Source organism: Callorhinus ursinus, unplaced genomic scaffold, assembly GCF_003265705.2.
Source record: "Callorhinus ursinus isolate GAN/ISIS: 27379988/994484 unplaced genomic scaffold, GSC_fseal_2.0 scaffold2, whole genome shotgun sequence".
NCBI classification, from domain to species: domain Eukaryota; kingdom Metazoa; phylum Chordata; class Mammalia; order Carnivora; family Otariidae; genus Callorhinus; species Callorhinus ursinus.
In genome coordinates this window covers 43,052,399-43,080,391 of record NW_027397064.1, presented here as the reverse complement: position 1 = coordinate 43,080,391, position 27,993 = coordinate 43,052,399, and the positions used below count along the sequence as shown (strand labels likewise).

The 27,993-nt window shown below is 38.3% G+C and overlaps 1 long non-coding RNA gene and 1 pseudogene across 1 annotated transcript in view; both read right to left on the bottom strand.

Moving 5' to 3' along the window:
- The window catches only part of LOC141370675 (uncharacterized), an 81,201-nt gene that overhangs the window by 24,539 nt on the left and 28,669 nt on the right, over nucleotides 1-27,993 (bottom strand). The gene's annotated exons all lie outside the window — the stretch shown is intronic.
- On the bottom strand, nucleotides 226-27,583 carry LOC112807773 (lysine-specific demethylase 3A-like; annotated as a pseudogene).

Genomic DNA, 27,993 nt, shown 5'->3' with positions numbered 1-27,993 from the left:
AATCTGAAAAATTCTAAAGTGAAATCATTTGGCCCCAAGCCTTTCAGATAAGGGCTTATCTACTCTACTTGGAAAGCCTTGGAAGATATAAGAAGAGTTGATATTACTTTGTCAATGTTATAGGTGTAGGAACAACTGCTTTTTAACCAAAGTCTCATTGCTAGTAGACTAGGATCCAAGCCTCTGTATTATATTTAAGTACTGAGGTGACTGTTTTTTAACCATTTAGCATTTGGAGTTTTCCTGTTTTACTCCTGTTAAATTGACATTAAAAAGTTAACACAAAAACAGTAAAGTATACAACTTTACAGTCCAGGATAGTGTCTGAACTCACCTCCTCCACAGACACACCAAATCTATACCTGTTTCTGGAGCACTTCCTCCAGAAGAACTGAGGGCTAACTGAGCAGCTTCTGCACAACAAGATAGACTACATACAGAACAGCAAGAGAGACTCTGTAATGAAGAGAACACCTACCCCCAACACTGCAAACTGCAGCGGGGTGAGATAATACTGAAGAATCACATGCAAGCAGATTTGTCTGCGCTGGGGCACAGAAACAAAAGCCATGGTTTAAAAGAGCAACTAGAATATAAGTATTCAGCCCTAGAACTCTACCAACCGGTAGGAGAGCTGCTGGAACTTTCTCCAAGTTGGAGGGCCTGTTGGGTGCCACAGTTTATGTTCTCTCTCCATATTTGATAGCATGGATGGGAGTAAGGTCAGGGCACCCTAACCAGCCTACCACTTCGCTGAGCCCCTGGCCACTAGCCCATACCAGCCCCAGCCATCCCACCAAAGTGGCCCCAGTGTGGTATACACTGGACACCCCTGTACAGGCCTCATTGTGGTTCCAGGCATCTTGTCAAGGTGACATGGGTGCAAAGCACCCTGGAACACTCCAAGCCCAGACATCCTACCAGGGCAGCCCCAGCACAGAGTGAACTGGGATCTCCAGCCCATGCCAGCCATAGCACCAGCCAGCCAAAGTCACCAAGCATACACAGTCTATATAGAAGATGACCATACACAAAACCATTCAAGTTTAGGAGAAGTAGCTGATCCACTTAATACATAGACACATACACAGAAAGTCAAGCAAAATGAGACAGGAATATGCTCCAAATGAACAAGACAAAACCTCAAGAGAATTAAATGAAATGGTGATAGGCAATATGCCTGATAGAATTTGAAGTAATGATCATAAAGATGCTCACCAGACTGGAAAGAAGAGTAGAATAACTCAACTTCAATAAAGAGAAAATACAGAAAACCAATTAGAGTTGAATGCAATAACTCAAATGAAAAACAAACTAGATGGTATCAACAGATTAGAGAATGCAGAAGAATAGATCAGCAATCTGGAAACAGGCTAATGGAAAGCACCCAAGCTGAACAGCAAAAAAAAATTTACAAACTGAAGATAGGGTAAGGAATATGTTGGACAACAACAAGCCAACAAACATTCACATATAGGGGGCTCCAAAAGAAAAAAGTTTCAGGCAGAAAACTTATTTGAAGAGAGAATAGCTGAAAACTTCCCTAACCTGAAGAAGGAAGACACCCAGGTTCAGAAAGCACAGAGTTCCAAACAAAATGAAACCAAGGAGGTCCATACGAAGACACATAATTAAAATCTCAAAGATTCAGGGCACCTGGGTGACTCAGTCGGTTAAGCATCTGCCTTCAGTTAAGCATCTGCCTTCGGCTCAGGTTATGATCCCAGGGTCCGGGGATTGAGCCCCGCATTGGGAATCTCTGCACAGTGGGGAGCCTGCTTGTGCTCTCCTGCTCTCTGTCAAATAAAATCTTTAAAAAAAAAAAATGTCAAAGATTAAAGATAGAAAATTTTAAAAGCAGTAAGAGAAGCAAATAATCATGTACAAGGGGAACCCCACAAGGCTATCAGCTGATTTTTCAGCAGAAACTGCAGGTCAGAAGGGAGTGACATGATCCATTGAAAGTGCTGAAAGGAAAAAACCCTACAACCAACGATACTCTACCTAGCAATGTCATCATTCAGAATTGAAGGAGAAATAAAGTTTCCCAGATAAATAAAGTTAAAGGACTTCATCACCACTAAACAGGCCTTATAAGAAATGTTAAAATGAGCTTCTTTAAATGAAAAAGAAAAAAAGTATAATTAGAAATAGGAAAATTATGAATAAAGATAGAAAATATTTATACATGAAAGATGGAGGGAGTAAAAGTTCTTTTAGAATATGTTCAAACAAGTGATTATAGACTACTATATACTTAGAATGTCATAGATGAACCTCATGGTAACCACAAACCCAAAACCTATAATAGGTACACAAAAAATAAAAAGCCAAGCATAACATTAAAGAAAATCATCAATCACAAGGAAAGCAAGCAAGAGAAGAAAGGAACAGAGAAGTACTAAGAAAACCAGAAAACAACAATGGCAGTAAGTACATACCTATTAATAATTAACCTTAAATGGTCTAAATGCTTCAATCCAAAGACATAGAGTGGTGGGGGAAAGAAACATTTATGTGCTGCCTATAAGAGACTTCAGACCTAAAGATACAGACAAATGGAAGTGAAAGAGAGTAACAATATTTATATTAGACAAAATAGACTTTAAAACAAAAACTATAGCAAGAGACAAGGGCATTCCCTAATGATAAAAGGATCAATCCAACAAAAAGATAAAACAATTGTAAATCCCTATGCACCCATTAGAGCAACTAAGTACATAAAGCAACTATTAATAGACATAAATGGAGAAGTTGATAGTATTAATAAAAGAATAGTAGGAAATTTTAACACCCCACTTAGATCAATGGATAGATCACCCAGGCAGAAAATCTATAAGGAAACTTTTTGAACAACACATTAGACCAAACGGGCTTAACAGACATATTCAGAACATATCCAAATATATCAGAATACACATTCTTCAAGTACTCATGGAACATTCTCCAGGATAGATCACATGTTAGGCCACAAAACAAGTCTTAACTAAATTTTTTTTTTTTAAAGATTTTATTTATTAGAGAGAGGGCAAGGCAGACTCCCTGATGAGCAAAGAGCCTGATGTGGGGCTCAATCCCAGGACCCTGAGATTATGACCCGAGCCAAAGGCAGACGCTTAACTGACTGAGCCAACCAGGTGCCCCGTCTTAGTAAATTTAAGACTGAATTCATTACACATCTTTTCTAACCACTATGGCAAGAAACTAAAAATCACCAAAAAAAAAAAAAAAAATGCTACTAAACAACCAATGGATTAATGAAGAAATTAAAAACATGGAGGAAAATGAAAACTCCAAAATCCTTGGGACACAGTGAAAACAGTTCTAAGGAAAGTTTATAGCAATCCACTCCTACCTCAAGAAACAAAAATCTCAAACAATATAACCTTATACCTAAAGGAACAACAACAACAAAAAAAGAACAAAGCCCAAGATAGTAGGCAGGAAATAAAGATCAGAACAGAAATAAGTGAAATACAAAGTCGAAAATACCAAACCAAGAGCTGTTTCTTTCAAAAGATAATATTGATGAAACTTCAGCCACACTCATCAAGAATAAAAGAAGACAGAAAATCAGAAATAAAAAAAGACATAACAACCACCAACACCACAAAAATACAAAGGATTTTAAGAGACTACTACAAAAAGTTATATGCCAACAAATCAGACAACCTAAGAAGAAATGAATTCCTAGAAATATAATCTTCCAAAACAATCAGGAATAAGAAATCTGAAAAAAATTGAATTTGTAATCAGAAAACTCCCTAAAAATGAAAGTCCAGGACCAGAGGGGTTCATAGTGAATTTTACCTGACATTTAAAGAGGAGTTAATACCTATTCTAAAACTATTCCCAAAAAATAGAAGAGAAAGGAAAGATTCCAAATAAATTCTACAAGGCCAGCCTTACCCTGATTCTAAAACCAGACAAAGACATTACAAAAAGGAAAACTACAGGCCAATATCCCTGATGAACATAATGCAAAAATCCTCAACAAAATGTTAGCAAACCATTTAATAATACATCGAAAGTATCATCTACAATCAAGTGGAATTTATTTGGCAGATGCAAGGAAGTTTCAATATTCACAAATCAACATGATATACCACATTATCAAAATAAAGGATAAAAATCAGATCTCAGTATTTGAAGAGCATTTGACAAAATTCAACATCCATTCATGATGAAACTCGACAAGTGGGTGTAGAGGGAACATACCTAAACATAATTAAGGCATTATATGAAAAACAGCTAACATACTCCAGTGAAAAACTGAGTTTTTTTCTAAGAATAGGAATAAGACAAGGATGTCCACTCATCACTTTTATTCAACATCATATTAGAAGTCCTAGCCACAGCAACAAAACAAGAAAAAGAAAAGATACTCAAATTGGTAAGGAAGAAGTTAAACTATCACTATTTGCAGATGACATAAAATATTTTACATAGGACCTAAAGACTTCAATACAAAACTGTTAGGAATAATAAATGAATTAAGTAACATTGCAGGATACAAAACTAATACACACAAATCAGTTGTGTTTTTATACACTAATAGCAGCAGAAAGAGAAATTGAAAAAACAATCCCATTTATAATTGCATCAAAAATAACAAAATACCTAGAAATAAACATAACCATGAAGGTGAAAGGCCTGTACTCTGAAAACTATAAAACACTCTTATGAAAGAGATTGAAGACAACACAAACAAATGGAAAGATACTCCATGCTCATGGATTGGAAAAATTAATATTCAAATGTCCATGCTACCCACAGCAATCTATAGATTCAATGCAATCCCTACAAAATACCAGCAGCATTTTTCACAGAATTACACCAAATAATAAAATTTATATGGAAACTCAAAAGACCCTGAATAGCCAAAGCAATCTTGAGAAAGAACAAATGGATGTATCACATTCCCAGATTTCAAGATATACTTCAAATCTGTAATAATCAAAACAATATGGAACTGGCACAAAGATAAAACACACAGATCAGTGGAACAGAGAGCCCAGAAATAAACCGATGCTTATATGGCCAACTAATATACAGCAAAGGAGGTAAGAATATACAATGGGGAAAAGATGGACTATTTAATAAATGGTCCTGGGAAAACTGGACTGGACAGCTACTTGCAAAAGAATGAAACTGAACCAGTTATACCATACACAAAAATCAGAATGGATTAAAGACATAAATGTAAGACTTGAAGCCATAAAACTCCTGGAAGAAAACATAGGCAGTAATTTCTCTGACATCAGCAATAGCAACATTTTTCTAGATAGGTCTCCTGAGGCTAGGGAAACAAAAACGAAAATAAACTATTGGGACTACACCAAAACAAAAAGCTTTTACACAGCAAAGGAAACAAAGGCAACCTGCTGAATGGGAGAGAGATTTAGAACTGACATCTCTGATAAGGGCTTAATATCCAAAATATATAAAGAACTTCTACAGCTCAACACCATAACAAACAATCCAACTAAAAATGGGCAGAGGACCTGAATGGACATTTTTCCAAAGAAGACTACAGATGACAGACTCATGAAAAGATGCTCAACATCACTCACTAATCAACAGAGAAATATAAATCAAAACCACAATGAGATATTACCTATCAGACCAGCTAAAATCAAAAAGACAAGAAATAACAAGTATTGGAAAGGATGTTGAGAGAAAGGAACCCTCATGAACTGTCGGTGGGAATGTAAATTGGTACAGGCATTGTGGAAAACAGTATGGAGGTCCTCAAAAAATTTTAAAGTAAAAATGCCAAATGATCCAGTAATTCCACTACTGGGTATTTATCCAAACAAAAACACTAATTTGAAAAGATATATGCACCCCTATGTTTACTGTAGCATTATTTACAATAGTCAAGATATGGGAGCAACCTAAGTATCCATTGACAGATGAATGCATAAAGAAGATGTAGGGTGTGTGTGTGTGTGTGTGTGTGTGTGTGTGTGTGTGTGTGTGCGCGCGTGCACACATGCGTGCACGCACATGCACACATGTCTGTGTAAAAAATGGAATATTACCCAGCCATAAGAAAGAACAAGATCTTGCATTTGTGACATGGATGGAGCTAGAGAGTATTATACTAAGTGAAATGAATCAGACAGAAAGATAAGTACCATAAGATTTCATTTACATGTGAAATCTAAAAAACAACATAAATGAACAAACAGACCCATTCAGAGAATAAATTGATGGTTGTCAGAGGGAAGGAGAATAATAATGTCTACATTATTTACAGTAGGAGGATGGGCAAAATGGGTGAAGAGGAATGGGAGATACAGGCTTTCAGTTATGGCATGAATTAGTCATGAGGATAAAAGTTTCCACATAGGGAATATAATCAATGATATTGTAATTGTATGGTGACAGATGATTGCCTCTGGTGAGCATAGGGTAATGTAATAGAGTTGTTGCATCACCATGTTGTACACCTGAAACTAATATAACATTGTGTGTCAACTATACCTCAATTAAAAACAAAACAGTAAAGTATACAAATCATAAGACACATCTCAACAAATATTAATGAAATTGCTATAAATGGCTTTTCAGTGTGTTTGAGTCAGTATCCAAAGCCTATACAATTTTTTTAAATAATAGCAAGATTGAGATATAACTCACACACTATACAATTCACTCATTTAAAGTGTACAATTCAGTAGTTTTTTTTTGTTTTTTTTTAAGATTTTATTTATTTATTTGAGAGAGAGAGAGTGAGAGACAGAGAGCACGAGAGGGAAGAGGGTCAGAGGGAGAAGCAGACTCCCTGCTGAGCAGGGAGCCTGATGTGGGACTCGATCCCTGGACTCCAGGATCATGACCTGAGCCGAAGGCAGTCGCTTAACCAACTGAGCCACCCAGGCTCCCACAATTCAGTAGTTTTTTTAGAATATTCACAGAATTGTATATCATCACCACAATCAATTTCAGGTTATTTTCATCACCCCAAAACTCAGTGCATTAGCTATCACTTCCCATTTCTCCCAACCTACCCCCTCCCACACCTTAGGCAAAGATAATACTTCTGTCTTTTTAGATTTGTTTATATGGACATTCCATATAAATGGAATCCTATCATATGTGTGGTCTTTTTTTGACTGGTTTCTTTCCCTTAGCATTCATGCTGTACTATGAATCAGTACATCATTCCTTTTTATTATTTTCATTTCTCCTGGGTATATACCTAAGAGTGGAATTACCAAGTTACTTCATAAGTCTGTGTTTAAATTTTTGAAGAATCACAAGACTTACAAATCAGTCACAGAATTTTACATTATTTACAGTATGTGGAGCATTCATTGTTCATAATATGGTCCATTAAATTTAGGTCCCTTTGCAGGGTTAGTTTTTGAGGCTAGTCTTTGAGGGTTTTTTCTGATCCCAGGAGGATTCTTTTTAGGTGTCTCTTCCTGTTTCTTTCTGGTAAACTAGCTGGTTTATGGTTTAGTTTATTACACTGACGGAGCTACTTACAAACCTCATCTTAATTGCTTACCACCAAAATCTCCACTGTTTTCAGGGACACCCTTAGGCTCGAACTTTATTTCAAATCATGTCAGAGCTCTCTATTCTTATGGACTGTCCCTGGGCAAAATCTGTCAGCCACTGCTCCAGAACTAGGGTAGACACAATGACCCCTTCTCTCATAGTGACACCTTGCTTTGCAAACTGGGAGGGACAACCACCTCGACTTTGCTTATTTGCTTATCTCGCCTCTTGGAACTTCTGCCCTAAGCAAGCTGGGGTAGGGATGACCAGGACTCCAGTATTCTCAGCCTGCTCTCAGCCTAGGGAGTAGGGCATACTGATACAGTTACAAATAAATTTCATTATTATTTTGCCATATTGATGTTGACATGGTACTTCCAAGTTTAAGAAATACCTATTTTTTGCAGCTATATATGAAAGATTCCATAGTTTCAAATCAAATAAATTTAGAACATATCTTTTTAAAATAATGATTATTATACAATCTGAGTGGTTACTTTATATGGATTTAATTACTTTTTCTCAAAAGTTGATCACTCTAACACTAAAACATGACAACACCGTTGGGAAGAATTATCCTAATTATTCCTCCTCCAACACTAAAAAATATATATATACTGTTTCCTTTTCCAAAGACAACATTACAGATAAAAGCAAAATGGCCATTTTGGTCATTAAAATCTGGACCTGTCCAGCAGATTTGTAGTGCTGGCCCTCCAGGGTTTTTTTTTTTTCCCTACAAAGAACTAGACTAGTTCCATCATAATAAGTGAACTAATAAAGATTATTCCCCTTGTCTCCTCCCTCATTTATCTAATTTATCTGTCCATGAACCCGTTACTTGGTGCTTTCACTGGGGCAGCCTGTACTTAGGAAGTATGTACAGCCTCAGTCTCATGGCGGATGGATAAACCACATGTTAACCACTTGCTCATGCCACACATTTCACACACATCACACTTTCTCCACAACAACTCTATATGTCAGGTAGTCACCCCAACTTGACAAATAAGGAAACTGGCTCCAGAGAGCGCAAGTAAGTTGTATCTAGATCACTGGCCTCAAGAAGTGGGGTTAAGACACAAACCCTTCCTCATCAAATTCTAAATCCTGTGCTCTTTCTAGAATAGCACATGGTCTCCCAGGCACTTAAGACAGCTACTTATCATTACAAAGGCATCTGTAACTGGGGAAGAATCAGGATAAGAAACAAACAGAATAGAGAGCCCAGGTTTAGACCATCCCAGCCACAGACAAGAGGTAGCTAGCTCTGTGACCTGGCTGAAGACATTCAAGCTGCTGAACTTTAGCCCCCTCATATGTAAAATGAAGCTCTCCCTCCTTATGCAAATGGTTTTGATTATCTGACTAGTACCATCGTGTTCCAAATACAGGAAAGGTATATAAAATTTAGATATTTTATGAGACTATGCACTTGGTTATATGCAAATTTTTAATGAAAAGCTAACTGAATACCTACATATTAATTAGAATAAGCTCACTATTAATGTGCTGGAGCAATGTTCCTCTTTGTTTTGTTTTGTTTTCCTTATAGACTAGCAACCAGTACAGAAATCATAAAATATATTGTAACATTGTAATAATGTGTCTTAAATAATTTGGGGTCTCTGTACTATGACTATAATGGACCATTCAACAGAAACCTATTAAGTTGAACATAACTGCTTGGTTAAAATTAACTAAGTCTTGTAAATGGCATTGATTTTTCTGTGAGGCTGTTTTATCTGAAAATTGTGCTTTCTTCCGTTAGCTCTGTTTCTTGAAAGCCATGAAAATGGCAAAATTGTCTTACAACAAAGTCAAGATTCTGTAACACCACACAATCCTAAATGAAATAGTAAAAGCTAAGACCCAGAGTGGATTTAGGATCCCAGGTAGATTACTATCATTGAGATTAAAGAGAAATAAAAATGGAAGGAATTGGGATTTGATAGCAGTATACCACAGAGTGGTTAATGTGAGTAGAATACAACCAGAGAGATGCAATCAATGACTGAACTATTCGAATCGCTTTTGCTTTTCAAAACCCATGAACAAACCACTTATTCTCTGAATCACAGTTCCTCCCTCTAAATTGCAGAATTAAAATGATCTCTTCCAGCTCTGATACTCTGTGACCACAAAACTAAGATGCCAGAGTGGTATATTACAGTACCACTCCCACCCCATGTCCCCAAATGCCAAGAATTTGGTCTTGCAAGTAGTAAATTTGTGGTATCTGTATATAAATACGTACAGGTATAGCTATCTTAGTTTCCTATCTTCAAGCATAACATACCTCTAGCTTGGAAACTCCTTGGGAGATCAGAGCACTTAGTTCACAAAATGAAATAATCAGACATGAAAGTGCACCAGTTCCTCCCATTGTTGTGTAGAGTTTTGATAATCCTTGTTACTCAGTGGTTGCCCACTTTAACGGAAGGACGAATATAAGTGCTCTGAAAACAATCACTTTAAATGCAAATATTGATATTATATTCTAGCTCACATAGGAAGGTAACATTAAACTTCTTGCTCCCACAGAAATGCCTGTTTGCAGTTGTGAAATTTGAGTCCACTAGTCAAGCTTTATTTGGTGAGCGGTATCTTATGCCAGAAAGACCATTGGTCTAGGAGTCAGAAGACTACTAGTTCCAGCTCTGCCTCTTTCTAGGTGTGTGTTGGTATTAAGTTTATTTGAGGGCATATTTTTTTTACCTCTAAAAGAAGAGAGCTGTGTTTTGTTAGATGGTCTTCTAAGGCTTTTTTTGCTTTGTTTTGTTTTGTTTGCCTCTCAAATCGTGATTCCACAACATGCCCAGAAGCCTATTAGCCTTACTCAAAAAAATATGTGTGGCTTTGCTGCTTAATTACAGCCTCCTTTGGTGCTGGAAACAAGAGCAAAAAAGCAGCTTAAAAGATTTTATTTCTGAATAGGAAAGAAGATCCTGCCCCTACTTAGGCTTGAGATGCACTTGACCTGAATCTCTGCAGACTTTACCCAAGAGAACAGCTTAGAATTAGAACTCCTCATCAGTAATTTCCTCAGAAACGATGAGCAAAAGCAAAAACTGGAATGAGGGACCAGGCTATATGACACACAAGAGGCACTTACATTTGTTGAATTAAAGAGACCACAGGGGAAAGAGCCAAGATGCCCTTCAACACATGAATGGATAAAGAAGATGTGGCCCATATATACAGTGGAATATTACTCAGCCATCAGAAAGGATGAATACCCAACTTTTACATCAACATGGATGGGACTGGAGGAGATTATGCTAAGTGAAATAAATCAAGCAGAGAAAGTCAATTATCATACGGTTTCACTTATTTGTGGAACATAAGGAATAGCAGGGAGGACATTAGGAGAAGGAAGGGAAAAATGAAGGGGGTGGAAATTGGAGGGGGAGATGAACCATGAGAGACTATGGACTCTGAGAAACAAACTGAGGGTTCTAGAGGGGAGGGGGTGGGGGGATGGGTTAGCCTGGTGATGGGTATCAAAGAGGGCACGTAGTACATGGAGCACTGGGTGTTATATGAAAACAATGGATCGTGGAACACCACATCAAAAACTAATGATGTATGGTGACTAACATAATAAAATTTAAAAAAAATACAGACCACAGGGTAAAGATGATGGGAAGGTAGGTTTACAACTTTTGCCCTATCTAATCAAATCTATTTCCCAGGCCCCAATTACTCCCAGAAACCAATGAGGACTTACATATTCTGCAACATAGGCAACACAGTCCATGAGTTTTAGTCATCAGCGGGGTAGCTAAAGAAAATTGAATACAGACTGGGTTTTCCAATCTTAGAATATGGGGCTTCACTAGATATTTGAAGCTGCTGCCCACTCTCCACATTCGTCAGCATCAGGAGAGGAGGTTGGCTTACTTTGTGTTCCACACGGACAAAAACCATTGCTGCTTCATCCTTGTGCCTCATCCACAAGCACATCCTTTGAGTTGATGAGTGACTTAATTCTCACTCCCGCCCTCTTGGTTTTGATCCCATTCTTTCCAGGCTGCTTGGGACCTTGCTACAGCAATCATCACCCCTGACTCAATCTTTAATTTTCACTTTCTCCTTTCCCCTTGGCATAGGAACATGCTTACACTCAAGTATCTTCAACCTTTAAAACAAAATCCCGCAGCTGACAATTTGTGTTGCATATGAATTTCATTGTTGGCATTCTTTTTCTTTGATCCCAATTGCGTTTACTTACTTTTTTTCTTCTTATTGTTTTTTGTTAAATCACATGTATTTCTGTAAGCAATCTTAAATCTTTTTGGACACAGACCTGAATATAAGGACATGCAAATATTCACATATCCTAAAGGTATCATATCCAACTTGTCAACCTAGATCTAGCAAAGTGAGTTCCAAATGAAAGTTTGAAAACTCAATGAGCCAATAGATGTCATAATTTATTAGGTAACATGCAATTAAAACAACATATTAAAGTGAGATTTTTGTTTTATTTTTTATTTTTTTTAAAGATTTTATTTATTCATTTGAGAGAGAGAATGAGAGAGAGAGAGAGAGAGCATGATGGGGGGAGGGTCCGAGGGAGAAGCAGACTCACCGCTGAGCAGGGAGCCCGATGCGGGACTCGATCCCGGGACTCCAGGATCATGACCCGAGCCGAAGGCAGTCGCTCAACCAACTGAGCCACCCAGGCGCCCCGTGAGATTTTGTTTTAAAACTGGCCATTTTTCTACAGAAATTGTGGTTTCAAAGATCTTAATTAACCTGACTTCTCTGGCAAACTGATCTTTCCAGTAACCAATTCTGAAACAAAAACCTTTCTCAGGCACAGGGGAATGTACTGTATGTGCGGCTGCAAACCAGCCCAACAAGCAAAGATGTGAGTCTCTCTGGAAATTAGGACCAACCAAATCTCCTCTCTGAGGCCCCGAACATCTCACAACCTCACAGGATCATCCTGAGCATTAAATACAATCATGTATGATAAAGCTGTTCACAAAAATACAAATTTTTGCATAAATGTTAAGCAAACCATTTGGCAGATTTAGCCACCCTGACTAAAATATGTTGCCTGAATAGTGAAAGGATTTCACTTTACCTTGAAGATGAATTACAGCAAGATTCAAACCTATCTTGAGGTTGATTCTTGATATTTACGTTGCCAAACATATTGTATCTGTTTTATAAATCAGTTCCTTTAAGACAAAGGAAAGTAAAAAGTATAAGCTCTAGAATGAAAAAGATTTGATTATCAGTAACAGAAGCCAGCCCTCTGATTCCTGAGCTACACGTAGCACAGAGGGGAGTAGGATTTTGAGATGAATCCAATTTGTGTCATGCAGGTCTAGATCAGCTTTCAGCACATCCCATTTGTTCTTTACAAAACACATATTCACTATGACAGGTAGAATCAGCAGCAGGATTGTAGGACTTTGGTTCACTGTGATTTACTGTAAAGCTTATTGTCTACAGTGCTATTTATGCGGTACTGATACAAAAAATGTTTAACCTAAATTCAACCATGAGAAAACAGACAAGACCAAACTGAGGGACATTCTGCAAAACAACTGATCTGGACTCAAAAACGGCACTCTCGAAAGAAAATAAAGCTGGGGAACTATTACAGATTAAAGGAGACCACAAACGATATAACAACTAAGTGCAATGTGTGATCCTTGGTTGGATACTGGATTGGAGGGGAGAAAAAAGCTATAAATTTGGGGGACATTTTTGGAATGCCTGGGAAAATTTGCATATACACAAATTTTAGATATAGGATTATATCAATGTTAAATTTCCTGAAGGTGGTAAGTAAATTGTAGTCATGTTGTCATGCCCTTGTTCTTGGAAAATAAATGACGAAATATTTAGGTGTTAAGTGTGACACAAACTATTTAAAATTCACAGGTAATATAAATGTTTCATTAACTAAAGATGCATATGAGATAGCAAATCTAGCAAAATGTTAACCACTGTTAAATCTAGGTAAGGGGTATATGGATATTTAATGTTCTCTTCTTGAAAACGTTCTATAGGTGGGAAGTTTTCAAAATAAAAATATTTTAAAAATTCAAAAAATTATATAAAAATACTACTTCTGCTATCTCTATTGCTGCAGGACCAAGTGCTTGCAACCTGTCTAGCTATCTTTAGTTTGTCATCAGAACTGCTCAGATTCCTTGCCGATATGCCTCCTGATGACTTCCTTCTTTCCTCCTAAACTATAACTACCCTCAAGTTTCACAGCTACCATTTCCTCTTAAGCAATTTATCTAGCCTTAGCTTTGATAACACCACTCTGCTTATCCCCTTACTCTCTGCTCCTTTGTCTTCCTTTGCATTTATCTTGCTCTCCTATTCTATTGCATTTGAACCAGTTTGCATCCTCCAAGTTGAGTTCTGAGATCTTTACTATTCCCATGTCTCCTGCATTCAGGGCAGTAAGCACTCCTGCTCAAATGGTTCTCACTATGTGACACAATCTGTTCTGCCTTTCTGCCCTGTCTCCCCCATAATTTGGCAGATTTTTGGAATTCTTGCTAACTGAATGTACCCAAATTCATTCCATCCTACCCTCTGGTGTATCCAATGTGTAATACTCCTCTCATCCCCCCAATTCATAACCTTGGTAGAAAATATCCTATTGACTATATAAGACAACCTAAAGAAAACATTGAACACTACATTGAACACTACAAAATATACCAATATGTTCAGGTCCCTTAAATAAAGGAGGAGATGTAAAACTGGCTATTGAGAACAAACTACCCAGAAAGTATACCCTTAATTGGTATGTCCATTAATTGGGAGTGTCTTGAGCCAAGGATAATTGCTATTTCATATTTTGCCATTGTCTCCTAACATTTTCAAAGTCCTCTTTTAATGGGAAATTAGGTCACTCTGAATATCTCTACATCTTTTGGAAGATCTCTAGCAGGAGTAATCTGTGTGCCAGTCACTATGGGTCCATATATCCGATTCAGGATGTTATGGAATCTACTCCCAGGCCACTCTTGGAGGGCAAAGAAAGTAGAACTCAGTCCCTGACTCAGTCACTGTGGCTCTGCTGAACTGCTTGGAAAAATCACTTAAACTTCCATGGCATCCATTTCCCCATCAGTAAAGTGGAAGGAAACTGTCATCTCTGAAATGACTTCCAGCTCTGATGGTTCTTGACTGCAAGAGTACTACATAACATCTTTTGCAATTAGGATGGTAGTAATAATTAGATTTCTGTGTATGATTTATGCATGAAACATTATATCTGTTTGTATTGTAAAATGTTTCTTTAAATCTCTTTGTGTAGTCATGTAATGTAATGTTTGGGAGAATAGACTCTGGAGACAGAGTCTTGGCTGGAGTCCGTGCCTCACTAGCTGTGGGACCCTGAGCCAATATTGCTCTTTCCTTCCTTATTTTTTTAAAGATTTTATTTATTTATTTGAGAGAGAGAGAGACAGAGATAGCGAGAGAGAGCACGAACGGGGAGGAGAGGGAGAAGCAGTCTCCCCACTGACATGGAGCCCAATGTGGGGCTTGATCCAAGGACCCCGGGATCATGACCTGAGCCAAAGGCAGACGCTTAACCAACTGAGCCACCAGGTGCCCCCAATCTTGCCCTTTCTTTAAGGGCAATTTCCACTTGAGAAAAGCAGAGATACTTTTTTAAAAAAGATGATAATATTTCATTATTGAATATGTTAATAGACTAGGGAATCCCACTACAGTGTGCAGAATTCCTTATACAATTAAAAGAAAGAAGTGTGATTTGACAACTACCTCTGCCCATGCCACAGTGACACTGGCCCTGGTCCTACTGTCTGGGTGCTTAAGTCCAGATGTGTTTGCATGTTTGGGGATGGGGGTGGAGGGAGAGTCAGACATGAAACAACTCATTGCAGAAATAATTCCTACCTTCTTAAGGGCCCCACAGGTATAATAATGACAGAACAATGAGAATACCTATCATTTTTTTAGGGCTCACCATGTGCCAATCCTCATGTTAGGATGTAGTTACACATTAAAATGCAGTCTTGTTTTCCCTATTTTGCCGGTAGGACTGAGGCCGAGGAAGGTTAAGTGACTTGCCCAGGGTCACAGTGCTAATAAGTAGCAGAATGGAGGTTCGACATATATTTGGAGCTCCTAGAGCCAAATGGACCCACTCCCTTATCCAGGGCAGTCCCCACAGCCAGTAAAGCAGCACCCCTTCTGGAGCATCCTCCCTCCAATGAGGCTGGGTCAGTGCTCTGCCTCTCCCTGCCGGCTGTGCTGTGGTCAATTAATCGCTACCTCTGCCCACCCTCTGGAGGCCCTTTGATCTTCTTCATATCTCTTCTCAACCTCGGCATAGCCTCAGCGAGTCTGAAAATCCTGGGTATCCTTCTGATGTTGCCTGGCCTTCCTGACAAGATAGTTCTTCTCTAGAGGACCTGTTGCTGCTGGGGGAGGGACACACACCCACATTTCCCTCAGGACTTTGGAGCACCTCTATCCCTACTCAGGGGTATAACTCCTAGAAGAGCAGCAGGTAAGTTACCAGAGAACCCTCACCTTCAAGTCTTGTGACCTTTGGCTCCTGTGTCCCCTTTAACTTATTACCATGTGCCCTCTGGGAGTGAAGACTTCTGGCCCTTCCCAGGTCCCAGCTGCACTATAATCTCCTACACTTTCACTTCTCCCTCACTACATGCTCTGCCTATGCCCTGCCCCATACTCAAAAGTTTTTTTCCTAAACTAAGTGTGGATTTAAAAAAAGAGAGGCTGGGTGAGGCATCTACAGTTCAGGCCCCATCTTGGCCATCAGTCCCCTTGGCTGGAAATTCAGTATTATTATATAATTATGCCAAAACCATTGAGCTTTAAATATTTATCTCTATTACTTTATCCTGAATATGCACATATGGTATTGTGGATCAGAGACAGAGTTCGTGTTAGTTACCCTACAGTGAAAGTGAATAATGAGTATACTACTAGCCTTTCCCCCACCACCCCCCAAAGGGTATCAAAATGAGAGCAAGGTCCATTGTCCTACACAAATATCTGGACACTCTATAGGTGAGTGATATTGCCATCAGTTGACCTGCACACTGTGGCTTAACCTAGGGACCTAGTCTGTTTTGTAACCATTTGGCTCTTCTCAGGAATATAAAAGAAATTTTATTATCATTTCAGATCAGAGCAATTAAACAGACAAGTAGATACAGATCTAATTCTTATGGTATGTAAAAGGTGTTGGGAAGCTAGGGCTTTCTACTGGAGCACAAGGAAATCCAGGGAAGCTTTATTTCCCTGAAAAGACCCCAATATTCTAATCATACCAACGAGTGCCTGAAAATTTCTGGTGCCCCCCAAATTCATTTCACTCAACAAGGTTTTAAGTTTATACTTTGTGAAAAGGTAAGATGCGGGGCGCCTGGGTGACTCAGTCATTAAACATCTGCCTTCGGCTCAGTTCACGATCCCAGGGCCTTGGGATCGAGCCCCACGTCGGGCTCCCTGCTCCGCGGGAAGACTGCTTCTCCCTTTCCCACTCCCTCTGCTTGTGTTCCCTCTCTCGCTGTGTCTCTTTCTGTCAGATAAATAAAATCTTTAAAAGAAAAAGAAAAGGTAAGGTGCAGTCCCTGTGCTTAAGCTGCAACAGTGCTTCATATGGTCAATTTGTTAGAGGCCAGTGGGATCTGAAACTACAGCTTACAGTTTCAGAGCAGGCCCATCCTCATCACATATAAACATATATTTCATGTGAAATAGTAAGAGAAGACTCTAACCAGATGTCCTGACCCAGAACAACCACACACAAATTGCTGCCTCACTCTGTCACTGCACACATCTGTTCTGAGGATATGTACTATTAATAGAAATTGATCTATCCAGACCTCTCTGCAATTTACCTAATACAATGCCCATTGAATACCTCATTGGTCTCTGTAACTATATAGTAGTCAGAAGAATGGTTATTAGAGCCTAGAAGAAGTTAAATGACTTATTCAAAGTCATATAATGAATAAATGATACAACTCAAATTCTAATTCAGATCTTTGATAACAAAACCAGAATCCTTTTCACTAAGTAAGTTCTGTGTAATATTATGTAAGCACCCAATACTGCCAATGTAATGTTAATTATTGTAATAGTTGCTGTATCTTTCACTCAACTTCTTATAACATGAAGATTTACAAATTCTTAAATCAGACCAGTTGAAAAAATTGTGTAAGGATGCATTGAGGCCCCACTTGTTGCCATATGACATAAATTGAATACTGAGAAATGACAGCAGCAAGTGGGCTAATTCAGTAGATGACTATCTAAGATCACATTTTTTATCCTCCCCCTCACCCGGCAGCACCCAACCACTGATCTTTTTTACTGTCTCCATAGTTTTGCCTTTTCCAGAATATCTTACAGTTAGAATCATACAGTATGTAGTCTTTTCAGATTGTTTCCTTTCACTTAGTAATATGTATCTAAGATTTCTCCATGCCCTTTCATGGCTTGATAGCTCATTTCTTTCTAGTGCTGAATACTATGCCATTGTCTGGGTGTACCATAATTTATCTATTCACCTACTGAAGATATCTTGGTTGCCTCCAAGTTTGATAATTATGAATAAAGTTGTTATAAACATTTGTGTGCAGCTTTTTGGGTAGACATAAGTTTTCAACTCCTTTGGGTAAATACCAAGGAGTACAACTGCTGGATCACATGGTAAGAGTGTGTTTAGCTTTGAATGAAACCACCAAACTGACTTCCAAAGTGGCTGTACAATCTTGCATTCCCACTACTCATGAATGAGAGTTCCTGTCACTCCACCTCCTCACCAACACTTGGTGCTATCAGTATTCCAGATTTCGACCACTCTAATAGGAGTACAGAGGTCTCTCAAAGTTTTAATTTGAATTTCCCTGATGACTTATGATGTGAAACATCTTTTCATATGCTTATCTGTAATCAAAATATCTTCTTTGATGAGGTGTCTGTTTAAGTCTTTGGCTTTTTTAATCAGGTTGTTCTCTTATGGTTGGTTTTTAAGAGTTCTTTTATATTTTGGATAACAATCCTTTATCAGATGTGTCTTTTGCAAATATTTTTCTCCTAACAGGTTTCTTTCTCATTCTCTTGCCATGGTCTTTCGAAGAGCATAAGTTTTTAATTTTAATTAATCCAATTTATCAATTCTTTTTTCATAGATTGTGCCTTCAATATTGCATCTAAATAGTCATTCTATACCCAAGGTCATCTAGGTTTTCTCCTATGTGATCTTCTAGGAGTTTTATAATTTTGCATTTCACACTTAAGCCTGTGATCCATTTTGAGTTAATTTTGTGAGGGGCATAAGGTCTGTGTCTAGATTTTTTTTTTTGTTTATGGAAATTCCATAAGTTCCAGCACAATTTATTGAAAAGACTATCTCTTTTGTCAAGGATCAGTTGACATTATCTATTTCTTGGCTCTCTATTCTGTTCCACTGTTCTATTTGTCTGTTCTTTAACCAATACCACACAGTCTTAATTAATGTAGCTTTATAGTAAGTCTAGAAGTTGGGTAGTGTCAGTCCTTCAACTTTGGTCTCCTGCAATATTGTGTGGGCTATTTTGGGCCTTTGCCTCCTCATATACATTTTAGAATAAGTGTGTTGATAATCACAAAATAACTAGCTGGGATTTTAATTGGGATTGCATTGAATCTACAGATCAAATTGAGAAGAATGGACACCATAACAATCCTCTTTCTATCCATAAACATAGACTATTTAGTTCTTTGATTTTTTTCATAATTTTGTAGTTTTCTTCATGTAAGTCATGTGCATATTTTGTCACATTTATACCTAAGTATTTCATTTTTTTGAATACTAAATGGTATTAGGTAAATTTGAAATCTACTTGTTCATTGCTGGTGTATAGGAAAATGATTGATTTTTGTATATTAACCTTGGATCCTGCAAACTTGCTATAATTGCTTATTAGTTTCAGGAGTTTTTTGTTGATTCTTTCAGATCTTCTACATAGACAATCATGTCATCTATGAACAAAGACAGTTTTGTATCTTCCTTCCCCAACTGTACATCTTTTATTTCCTTTTCTTGTCTTGTTGCATTTGCTACAACTTTCAGTACAGTGTTGAAAAGGAATGGTTAAAGGAGACATCCTTGCCTTGTACCTAATCTTAGTGGGAAAGTTTCAAGTTTCTCACCATTAAGTATGATGTTAGCTGTAAGGGTTGTTTTTTTGTTTTTTGTTTTGTTTTGTTTTTTATTCTTTATCAAGTTAGGAAAGATTTCCCTATATTTAGTTTACTGAGTTTTTATCACAAATTAGTGTTAGATTTTATCAAATGCTTTTTCTGCATCTATTATTACAATCATTAGATTGTTCTCTTTTAGCCTATTGATGTGATGGATTACATTAATTGATTTTCAAATGTTGAACCAGCCTTGCATACCTGAGATAAATCCCACTTGGTGGTGGTATATAATTCTTTTTATACATCATTGGATTTGATTTGCTCATATTTTGTTGAAGATTTTTACATCTATGTTCATAAGAGATATTCATTCATCTGTAGTTTTATTTTCTTGCAATGTATTTTGGTATTAGGGAAATCCTGGCCTTGTAGAATGAGTTAGGAAGTATGCCTCTGCTCCTCGCCTCTGAAAAACACTGCAGAGTTTTGGTAAAAATTTCTTCCTTAAATGTTTGGTAGAATTCACCAATGTACCTGATACTTTCTGTTTTGGAAGTCTATTAGTTATTGACTCAATTTCTTTAATAGATATAGGTCAATTTGTTTTACCAATTTCTTTTTGTGTGAATTTTAGCAGATGGTGTCTTTCAAGGAATTGATCCATTTAATCTATCACATCTGTGGGCCATTGAGTTGTCCATACTATTCCTTGATTATCCTTTTGATGTCCATGGAATCTATAATGATGTCCTCTTTTCATTTTTGATATCAATAATTTGTGTCCTGTTTTTATTAGCCTGACTAGAGGGTTATTTCATTCGTTTCAAAGAAACAGCTTTTGGTTTCATTAATTTTCTGCCTGCTTTCCATTTCACTGATTCCTGTTCTAACTCTTATTATTTCTTTTCTTCTGCTTACTTTGGATTTAATTTGTTCTTATTTTTTTAGTCTCCTAAGGTGGAAATTTAGATTATTGATTGTAGAAATTTCTTCTTTTCTAATATATGTATTCAATGCTATAAATTCCCCTCTAAGTGCTGTTTTCATTGCATCCCATATATTTTGATAAGTTGTGTTTTCATTTTCATGTAGTTGAAGGTTTTGGTTGTTTTTTTTTTAAGATTTTATTTATTTGACAGAGAAAGCATGCACACAAGCAGAGGGAGCAGGAAAGGCAGAAGCAGGCTCCTCACTGAGCAGGGAGCATGATGGAGAGCTCAATCTCAGGACCCTGGGATCATGACCTGAGCTGAAGGCAGACACTTAGCCAACTGAGCCATCCAGGCACCCTGAAGGTATTTTTTTAATTTCTCTAGAGATATCTTCTTTGGCCAATGTGTTATTTAAAAGTGTGTTGTTTAGGGCACCTGGGTGGCTCAGTCAGCTAAGCGTCTGCCTTTGGTTCAGGTCATGATCCCAGGGTGATGGAGTCCAGCATCAGGCTCCCTGCTCAGTGGGGAATATTTTTCTCTCTCTCCCCCGGTGCCCACCATCCCCGCACCCCCAGCTCATGCTTGCTCTTGTGCACTCACTCTCTTTCTAGCAAAAATAAAATATTTAAAAAATAAAAAAATAAATTTGTGTTGTTTAATTTCCACATGTTTGAGGATTTTCCTATTACTTTTCTTTTATTGTTTTCTAGTTAGCTCATTTGTGGTCTAAGAGAAGATATTCTTTGATTTCTATTCTTTTAAACTTGTTAAGGTGTTTTATGTCCAGAATGTAGTCTACCTTGCTGAATGTTCCGTGTGAGCTTAAAAAGAATATGTATTTTGTTGTTGTTGGATAAAGTGGCCCATAGATGTTGATTGTATCCAGTTGATGGATGATGTTGTTGAATTCAACTATGTCCTTACTAATTTTTGCCTGCTGGCTCTGTCAATTCTGACAGAGGGGTGTTGAAGTCTCAAATCATGATAATGAATTCATCTATTTCTCTTTTAAATCTATTACTTTTTGCCTTACATGGTCTAATGTTACATTACTTTTATTTTAGCAAAGGTATTTTGCAAGCTTTTTTTAAAAATTATATGAATAGTGCAAAATGCTTAACACTTAAAACCAGCAAAGCTTCATTTAAGTAAAAAACTTTATTTGAAAAAAGATTAACCCCCAGAATTTTACAGTAGTTGATTTCTACTATATAATGTCAATCCTATGCAATATAATAAAAATTCCATCATTAGCTGTTGATTTCCTCCATTGCTCTTCTGAATCTTAAAGGACAGAGGAAGGGGTACTTAGACAAACATGAAACAAAATTCAACCCAAATAAACTGCAAAGGATTCCTAATAGTTATAGATGCATTTTGTCTAAACTATCCAAATAAGTAGCTTTGAAATAACTGTAGGACTTGCTCCAAAGCTGGTAAGAGGTTTTGGTTTTGCAGGTTGCAAAAGCTCTGCACTGGGTGAGAAGTCACAGTTTAAGGATGCATGTTCTGTAAATATTTACTACGCATACACATTTAATGTCTGTCAACACTAGAAATACACATTAGAGTACCCTCAAAAGTCAGGTATGACTTTTTAAAAATGAAGTAACTTAATTCTTAAAATCCACAGGAATCCTGTCTGAAGAATTTGTTTTCTTTTTTTAAAGTTGTTTTTTTTTTTTTAATTTTACTTATCTGAGAAAGAGAGAGAAAGCATGAGCAGGAGGGAAGGGCAGAGGGAGAAACAGACTCCCTGCTGAGCAGGGAGCCCGATATGGGGCTCAATCCCAGGACACTGAGATCATGACCTGAGCAGATGCTTAACCGACTGAGCTACCCAGGCACCCCTGCCTGAAGAGTTTTGACAGCTACCAATAAATTGCTTCCATTGTGCAGGGGTTACAGCATGTCTGAGACCTTTAGGGTTTGCTGAAACTGGATTTGCTGGCTTTTAGTATTGCTGCATGGTAGATAACATTCTTCACCTGTAATTTATCTTCATGACTGGTATAAGTCCATGACAGATGACAGAATTCCTGAGTAAACCAGAAACATTGTATAACATGCTAGAAATAAAATCATCAGCCACTTGATCAGTTAAATAAGTTATGAACCTAATATGGTATTCCTACGGGGATATTTACCATATCTCTAGTAAAAATTTTTTTAAGATTTTATTTATTTGAGAGAGAGAGAGAGAGCTCAGGTAGGGGGAGCAGCAGAGGGAAAAGGAGAAGCAGGCTCCCCACTGAGCAGGGACCCCAATGCCAGGGTCATGACCTGAGATAAAGGCAGATGCTTAACCAACTGAGCCACCCAGGTGCCCCTCTGGCAACTTTCAGTTGCCCCACCTTCAACTTTATACTTTTGATGAAGATGCTTTCGTAGTGATGGGTCTAAACACCAGATCTGATTAGTAAGGTTATTGTTGCTGGGTTTTCCTGAGCTTGCTTTTTGATAACTTTTAAAGAAACACTCATACCTTCTCTGTGTCTTCTCAAATATACATATCTGATATGTATGTACCAGAATGCTCTAGGCTTCTCTTTTCTTTCAATAAATTGCTTTATTGTGAGTTCATGAAAATTTCCATTTTAGACAGTTTTAAGAACTTCTTAGTCACACTGTTCTTTTGAAATTCCCACATAGACCATGACATCAGCTGCACCAGATATGTCTCAGCAGATGTCACTCCATATTTTTGGTCTTCCAAAGTAATTTGTCTACAAGCATTACACATCTTGGGACCTCAATCTGGCCAAAGTATTTTGGTAACCTAGAAACAAAATACGGTTCACTGTCTCATCTTGTATATTCAAGCAATGGAATGTTGGCCATCAGATCATCAAACCTGGAAAGCATATCTAAAATTTCTTCCTCGTACGCAGTCCTTAAGTTTCATCATTGCTAATTCCTTTTTGTTTTTCAAGAAATGTGGAACTCCTTCAAATCCATCTCAAAAGTCTCCTGTTGTGACTTCAGTGATGATTTCATTCGTCCTTGATATAGACTGAATGTGTCCCCCCAAAATTCATTTTTTTAACCTAATCCCCCCATGTGATGATATTTTGAGGTGGGATCTTTGGGAGTTGATTAGGCTCTGCCCTTATTAATTCATTAATGCCCTTATAAAAGAGACCCCAGAAAGTTCCCTTGCCTCTGTCCTGTAAGGACACAGCAAGAATACAGTTGTCTACGAATCCAGAAGTGGCCCTCACCAGACACCAAATCTTTCAGCGTCTTGATCTTGGACTTCTCAGTCTCCTGAACTATGCAAAATAAATGCTTGCTTTTTAAGCTATCCAATGTATGGCATTTTGTTATAGCAGCCCAAATAGACTAAGACAGTCCCACAATTAACTAAATCACCTTACCAGTCACCAAATTCTTTGATGAAAGTGTCAGGTTTTCAAAATTCAGTGTTCAATTTATAATGAATCCAGACATCATTTCTGGCTACCCTGTGTCCAGTACTCCCTGAATACATTCCAGTTCCTCTTATTGTTGGGATCTTGCAAGCACAGTAAGTAATTACCACACAGCCAATAGTGAGGAGTATCAGAATGTTGTTCTTCTCATCATTCCTTGAAGTTCTTACATAAATCAGAGCAAGTCTTATTTTCTACCAAAGAAGCAAGGATATCAAGGATTTTTTGTGTATTCTTGTGTCCATTTTGTCTTTGTTTTCCTTATTGACATTCTCTCTGGTAAAGTCTGCTGGCCAATTTAAAGGAAGAGTGCTGGTTGGACAGGTCAACGTTATGCTGTTGGCTGGCTTGGAGGCTGCACTCTTACCCATAGCTGCTGGCTCCCACTGAGGGATTTTACAGGAGCGCAGCATCAAGAAAGGGTTTTTCTCAAAATAAAGGAGTCTGCTTTATGTCTCAGAGGCTGGCTTTGGAAAGAGCTTGAATTACCTGTTTTAACAAGGACAATTTGCCTTTATCCCACATTTTGCTCTTAGAAAATGAAGTCTCCAACATTATAGATAACTTTTCCAAGAATGTTCTGTGTATTCATCAAGTTCCTTGGTTCACGTACTTGACTCTTCACTCACCCTAGCCAAGGAAAAGTAGGTAGCACCCTGTTGGCAATTTTTGCTCTTCATTTGGTAGCAATCCACACATACTCCAAATTTACACTGAGGATACATGCAGTGCAAGTTGAAGATGGTGGTATTGCACACATCACACATTTCTTGAATACCTTTGGCAGCTTACTCCCTGGCAACCCTCTAAGAGATGCTTTTACTGTGACTCTACAGTTGACACAGCTCCCTTTCCAGAAATCACCATTTGACATAGTGGTTTCCAGTGTTGGCCAGGATGTACTTTTTTGTATCCAAATCAGTCCCCACCATGTTTTTGGTTAAAAGTAACCATAAGCTAATTGTTCATCATTATTACAAACATTTGACAACGAGGCAACACAGGAAAAACAAACAAACCAAGACTACACACAGACATCAGGCTCTAATAACCCAACAAGATTTCCTAAGGTTTATGTGAGGAGACTTGTGATTACACAGCTCCCTTTTAATCACTCACTTCAGAGAAATAGTGACTAAGATGATGAAACGGACATATTTCAGTTATAGTAGGTTAGGAATGGCTTAGAAAGCAAGAAAAACATCTGACTAAATAAGAAGTGTAAAGATAGGTGGTTGTGGATATTGGTCAGCCACTAAGCCATGTCATCAGGAGCCTAGACTTTCTATTTGTTTGCTCCATCATCCATAGCTGTTAGTTTTTCATCTTTGTGTTTTCAAATTATGGTCTCAAAATGCCCACTGAAATTTCAAGCAAGAAAGAAGAAGGAAAGACCACTTTCAGCCCTTACAATGCCTTTTACCATGAAAGCAAAAGATTTCTCAGAAGTCCCCAGAAGATACCATCATATATTTCACTGGCCAACACTGGGTCATTTGGCCACCTTTAGCTCCAAGTGAATCTGGAAAGTTCTCTTGTATGGAAAAGAACTACAGGATTAGCTTATATTAATTATGATTCATCTTCTAGAGGTGGGCAGACAAGTACCTATATTAGCCAGCTTTTGCTATGATAATGTTTCATAATAAGTAAGCCCCCAAATCTTCGTGGTTTATAAGAACAAGCATTTTTTCCTCACTTACAGGCATGTAGGCCATCTGTGATTCTCCTATGTTTGGCTGGGATCAACTGGGCTTGGATACAGGACTGTGTGTGTTTTCATGTTTGCCCGATGCATATTCTTATTCAGGCACTACTGACACTCCTGGCATAGTCTCATGGCAAATGGTAAGTGCACAAGAAGCCAGATAAAATCACACAAACACATTTAGAGTCTCTGCTCATGTCATGTACAGTAACACTCCATTTGCCAAACAAATTACCTGGCCAATCCCAACACAAACTGGGCAAGGATATATACTCTGCCTACTCCTGTGGAAAATGCTACAAAGTCAGATACCAAAAGGTGTAGATGTATAATTCCATTAGAGAGGGAATGAAGGGCTGGGAACAAAAATCTAATCTATCCCCGCACTCCAAACTGGAGCCCTGAGAGCAAGAAAGAAAGGAATAAATGTTGGGTAGCCATCCAACAGTGCCTTCCACACTAGAGCAATCAAAAGATGTAGAAACTTATTTTGGAGGGTTAGGTTAGCAGGAGGAAGAGGAGGAAGTGAGGAAATGGATGTGATACAGGCTGCTTTCCTGGGCAGGGGTTTCCAGCTATAGCTTTGACAGACAATTGAATAGGCCGACATAGACAGTTTAACATCTCAAACTCTCAATTCCGTAGTTTGTCAGCGTTTGAATTCCTGCTAATAGCAAACATTTCTGATGCAGTATGTTGCAGGTACTAAAGTACTTTACATGCATACTTTATCCTCACAACAAACCTATGAAGTTACCCTCACTTTATAGCTGAGAGGCCAGGTAACTTAGGCAGCTGCTTTATAAATGGCAAAGCTATGAATGGAATCAAAATCTGTCTGAATTCATTCACTTAGGCATCCACTACTTGCCAGGCACCATGCTTAGTGTTGAAGATGCAGATCAGTGGTATAGCACAGTCCCTGCCCTCTAGGACCTTATTCTTAGTCTCCAAGCTTTACAGTCCAGTGGACATTCATTACATGTTAACTAAAAAACAAGTCCAATATAAATATGTGTGTTATTTTTCAAATGAATAGCTATGTGCCAGGTAGTCTTCTAAGGGCTTTTCATGTCAGATATCAATGAACCATCATCAACTTTATGAAATAAGCATGATTACTTGCCATTTTAAATATTAGGAAGCTGAGATATGTAGAGATTACTTTTGTTACACACTAGGAAGTGAGGGAGCAGGATTAGAACATAGGCAATCTGGCTCTAGAGCTCATGTTCTCACCACAACACCACACACAGCCCAGGACTAATAAAAAACAGGTTTACTTCAATATATTAATGCATCAGTATACCTTTTTATGTGTATTTTCTTATTAAAGGAATACTCATTATAGGGAGCCTGCACAGGGAAGATGAATCCCCAAAACATTTGCCTTTGAAAGTGAGAGGGGCTGAATTTTGTTAGTTCTTACAACCAGCAGGACTTAAAGCCTGGAATTATAAAAATCAGTGGGTGGCTCTGGGAAAACCTGGAGGGCATTAGGAAGCAGAGTACCCTCCATTAAAAAAAGAGCATAACAGCCCTTGCAGATACAATTTAGAACCAGCAATTCAAACAATGCTTGGGGCAGACTGGATGGAGAGTGATTTACTCATCTCAGAGTGTGACCTGGAGAGGCAAGGATCACAGGGAGTCCCCTCCACAAAGGAGCTGGCAGAGGCCATTTCCATCCCCCGCCCCCCAGCATAAACCCAGGGCCACTGCAACAACACTTGTTACCTAACTTGCTTACACTAAGCTTGGCCCCTATGCTTGGGAGGATCCACCTTTCCCAGTCACGCTTGCCTCAGTTCCAGTGCCATATGCCCCCTGCCCCAGAAGACCAGCATAAACCCCACCAACACCTCCTTTCAAGACTTGTGCAATTTATGAGACCTCGATTTCGATGATGGCAGGTCTTATTTCACAAGCAAAACAGCACACACCTTGTTAAAACATGCCACACCCCTGCTGGGGACCAAACACTGCCCACGACAGGCAAAGAGAGCCTCTGCAGACAACTGGACTGAAGGAAAAAGAGGCCAGGACTCAATAGCAGAGCACATGCAACACACATAGGAGACACTCCTTGAAGCCCCAGGCCCTGGGGAACAGGGGACACTAAACTGCAGGGCACTACAGGACCTCTTCTTCCCAAGGTCATTATCTTCAAGAGCTAGAGGTATAGCTGACTTTCCTAACACACAGAAACAGACACAGAGAGTTAGACAAA